This window comes from Stegostoma tigrinum, unplaced genomic scaffold (assembly GCF_030684315.1).
Source record: "Stegostoma tigrinum isolate sSteTig4 unplaced genomic scaffold, sSteTig4.hap1 scaffold_126, whole genome shotgun sequence".
Classification (NCBI taxonomy): Eukaryota; Metazoa; Chordata; class Chondrichthyes; order Orectolobiformes; family Stegostomatidae; genus Stegostoma; species Stegostoma tigrinum.
This window is the reverse complement of record NW_026728074.1, coordinates 475,338-480,013: the sequence shown is the minus strand read 5'-3', so window position 1 is coordinate 480,013 and position 4,676 is coordinate 475,338. Positions and strand designations below refer to the sequence as shown.

Below are 4,676 nucleotides of genomic sequence, written 5' to 3'. Positions count from 1 at the left end.
TTACTCAGCCTCTCCTTCTGGATCATCTGCTCCAACCCTGGCAACTTCTCTGTGAGCACTTTCATCTTTCCTTGAGCAGGGAGAAGAGGATTGAATGCAGTTTGCGAGGTTTTGTCTGTGTGTATTAACGTGGTTAATGGGTACAGAGAGGATGAACACATCCGCTTTATCCCGCCAGTTTAAATTGTGAAAATATCGGTTTTAAGGCAGTGTAAGAGGAGATTGTATCTTTCTGTGCATGTTTACTGGAAATGTTCAGCTGTGAACTGTCTGTCTTTAAAATAAACGGTGTTTGACTTAAATTCTCACTGATTAACATTGAGATAGAAAAAAAAAGTTTCTGTGTTTGGGTGTTTAAGTTCATGAACATATGGATTGGAGCTGAAGCAGCTTGTGTGGTGCTGAAGCAGCTTGTGTGGTGCTGTGGCTTAGTTGGTTAATGTGCCTTTCTAACAATCAGCATAGCTGTGGTTTGAGTCCCACAGGTGCCTATGGCTTACATTGCCGGTATCTTGTCCAAACCTCTTGTAAATAGTGCCAGTTGCTTGGTTCCCTAAAGCTGAAATGGCTAGCTTCTTGTATTTAAACTCAATGCATTATTATTCCTCTGCTCCCACTCCAGTTACCTGAGCCTAACCCAACTGGCTGTTTTGTTTGTTGCTGTTTTGTGAACTGTAACAATTAACAATTGTCAGCCACTCAGAGAGAGAAATTGTGATAAATGTCCCGATTTGACAGATAAACCTGATAACTTTGTCCAAGATGACATGATTGAAATGCATAACTAGTCTAGTTCCAATTAACGATCTGTGGACCTGAAAGGTTACCTCTCTTCTGCTCCACAGATGCTGCCAGGCCAGCTGAGTTTCTCTGTCAATTCCTGTCTCTCTTTCAGACTTATAGCACCTGCAGTTCTTTGAACTCTGTTAACTTGAATAATTTCTGGGACAAACCAGCCCATCTACCAGCTCCAGAGCTTCTTTCCTGCTCCTGAAAATCAGTCATCACAATAAACGAGCAGAATAGAACTCCCATTCCCTGACCGAAATCGGAACCCAGCCTGCGGCAGTGAAAGCACATAATCCTAACCGCTGCACCACCAGTAAGGGCACTTCAGGCTCTTGTATCTTTTCTCACCGACACTGCTTCTGACATTTTATTTTGTACCATTTTGGCTGCAGATCAGTTTCTCCCTTTCACCAAAATTCCCTTTGCCTTTTTAATTACCTGCTGCACCTGCAATCCTACTTTCAGCGATTCATGCCCAAGGGCACCAAAGTCCCTCTGCACAGCAGCGTGCTGCATTTTTTATCATTTAAAACATAGTCCATTTTGCGTTATTCCTACCAAAATAGATGACGTCACACTTATCAACATTGTACTCCATCTGCCAGGCCTTTGCTCCCTCACTTAGACTATCTATATCCCTCTGCAGATGTTTCGTGTCTTCTGCACACTTTGCCCTATACTTGTCTTAGTGTCAGCTGCAAATTTTGACACACCACACTTAGTCCACAATTCCAAATCATCTGTGTAAATTGTAAACAATTGTGGTCCCAGCACTGATCCCTGAGGCACACCACTAGCCACTGAACACCAATGAGAAAAACACCCATTTACCCCTATTCTTTGTTTTCTACTGGTCAACCAATCCTCTATCCAAGCCAATACATGACCTGTAATATGGTGCAACTTTATCTGATGTAGTAGCCTTTGATGTGGCACCTTGTCACTTGTCTTCTGGAAATCAAGATACACCACATCCACAGGTACCCCATTGTCCACAGTGCAGGTAATGTCCTCAAAGAAATTCACCAAATTAATTCAGCAAGACATACCCTTCATGAACTCGTGAACACCAGTGGGACAATTTATATCCAGATGTCTTGCTATCTCTTCCTTGAACATAGATTCAATAATTTTCCTCAGTGCTGAAGTTAAGCTAGTTGGACCAAAGTTACCGGCTTTTTGCCTATTTCCTTTTTTAAACAGTGACGTCACATTGGCTGTTATCAATCTGCGGGATCCACCCCAGAGTCCAGTGAATTTTGGTAAATAATTACTAGTGCATTTGCTATGTCTCCCATCGCCCCTTTTAGTATCCTGGGATGCAGTTAATCAGGGCTAAGAGACCCCCATGTCTACTGTTAGCCCCGTTACCTTGCCCAGCACTGCCTCTTTAGTGATAATGAGAATCTCTATCACAATCAGTGAGAGTTTCACATCAGAGGTGAATTAAATGGGTAGAAACATTGAAATACATCACTTTCATTAACTCAGAAACAGTACTACAAAAATGATCTTTATCGAAACATACAGGTGTTATTGGCGATGTAACGGATTGGATGAAGAAAGGTTCGTTCCCTCCTGGGACCATCTGGGAAGGGAGTGTTTAATATCAGAATGGAGGTCGCACATTTAAGGCAGAGTCAAGGTGAAGTTTATTCTCTCAGATGGTTGTGAATTAGTGGATTCTTTTACAGAAGAGGATTGTCAGAGCTGGGCCACAAAGTGCATTTAAGGCTGAGTTCGATTGATTTTCAGCAGCAAGGGTATCAGAGGTTACTGAGAAATCCAAGAAAGTGCAGTTCAGGATTATCAGGTCAGGATTATCTGCTCATTTAATAGCAGAGCAGACTTGATGGGCTGAGCTGTCTCCTTCTCCTCCAAAACTGCATCATGTTAATATAAAGCTGCAAAACTGACGGGAGCAAATTTTGCTTAAAAACAGGTAGATCCCATCGGGATACCGAACCTCAGTGATATTTGCAAAGGACAACAAACAAAGAAGCAGTCATTGTCAGAAGTGGGATTAGAACCCACGCCTCCAGGTGGAGACCAGAACAGCCAGCTTTGCAGGGGAAAGAGTCTATTCCTTGAGTCTGGCGCCTTAGACCACTCGGCCATCCTGACACACCTTGGCTGCTCCAGAGTGATCTGTATACCAGGGTAAACAGGAAAAGCCAGTCTTCAGCACCCACACTGAGTCTGGCTCCATTAGGCCCACAGTCACCTCTCACAAACCACCGTTGCCCTTCACTTTTCCCAACCTCCACCTTGTTCTTGTCTGAAACAAATTGCATGTCAGGCAATTGTAGCTGACATTGCTGATGTAGAACTGGGATGTAGATTGAAGTGACACCGCCTGGTCTATGGCGTAATTCTACTTCTAAAGGTCAGTCAATATTTCGCAGTGATGATTGCAAATTTTAACCATGAACACGCCACGGCAGTGAAGGCACTGAACCCTAATCAGCAGACTGCGAGGGAAGACTTATATCTCTCTCACCCTGGTCACTGCCTGATTCAGCATTGTGTCTCTCATCCTTCTGCACATGATCCCCTTGGCTCCATCACAGTGTTGTCGCATTGTCTTGGTTTATACTGCACAGACTACCCTGCCATCTATTACATTGCAGTTTCTAATGAATGAAACCCTACCTTACAGGGCACAGTCTTCACTCTATAGCGCAGTGTTGAAAGCAATGGCCTTGTAAAGCACCGGTCATGAGTTTACTTCTAACTGGAGGAGATGAGAATGTTTGTACAACTGCGGCATCCAATATCAAAAGGAGCACTTTCACATCGTCTGAAATTATGCCAATGTCATTTCCCCCACAGGCCAGCAGTGAGGTGAGGTGAGGTATTATAAACTGTAGGTTGACAAGGAAACAATGGGGGAGCAACACGGAGAGGGGAGCGGCCGAATGCTTTATTTCTTTGCTGTAGTCAGATTCTGGTTTTGAAGTGTGAAATGGGACAATATAACCCAAATGGATGAAATCCTACTTTCTGGGGGTTGGTCTCTGCTGAGGCCTTTGTCACCTTTTGGGAAATATGTCATGTGTTACCTTCTGAAGGTGAAAATGTGGTCCACTTCCCCAAGGGAACGTGAACATCTCAAACGGCCGGTCCATCGTCTCGTAACACACAAAGCTATGGGCAAAGGCTGGAAACTGGGATGTTGAGCCTCTTTCTGTGTCATAAAAACGTGATGATTCAGTCATTTTGCAGGATAAACAACTGTTGTAGAAAGAAAAAAAAAGCCAGGAGTTTTGCGATTACGATGCACACAGGTCTCTCGCTATCCATGGTGGTCTAGTGGTTAGGATCGGCACTTTCACTGCCACAGCCCGGGTTCGATTCCCGGTCAGGGAATCCAGTTTTATTTTCCCTGATGGTGACAATGCAAAGGCAGTGCAGCTCTGTCTGCAATCCTTTCAATGACAGTTCCTGACCCCGAGAACATCAGGGTCCATATTCCAGCCGCTTAAAGAGGGGAAAGGTGCCTTAGCTGTCACTGCTCAGTCAGTCTACTCACCTTTGTGTTGTGTTGTTAGCAGGGATATCAGCAGTGAGGGGAACATTCACAAGGTACACAACCAGCAAAGATAATCACAGTCGCTACTTCAATTCAATTGTCTCCCCTTTGTGACGCAGTGAGTTTCACTGCCATTTGTCGTCAGGAAGCTACAATTCACCTGATCGAGTCTGTTCAGCCATTCAATGAGATCGCTGCTGATCTGATAAATGTCAACTCCGCTTTCCTGCTTTTCCTCCATAACCTGAGGTAAACTCGAGCCGAATCACAACATCATATATTACCGATATTTTTCACAAGTTTAGATGACTTCAGTGACCTGTGCATGTTTGCATGAAATTGAATAATATGAAAT

General features: G+C 43.9%; 1 non-coding gene across 1 annotated transcript; it reads right to left on the bottom strand.

Moving 5' to 3' along the window:
- Positions 1 to 2,798: 2,798 nt before the first annotated feature.
- On the bottom strand, positions 2,799 to 2,913 carry trnal-caa (transfer RNA leucine (anticodon CAA)). Its single transcript has 2 exons — positions 2,876 to 2,913; positions 2,799 to 2,844 (listed from the first exon to the last, which is right to left on the bottom strand). It is a non-coding gene; the product is annotated as a tRNA-Leu (tRNA).
- Positions 2,914 to 4,676: the final 1,763 nt, after the last annotated feature.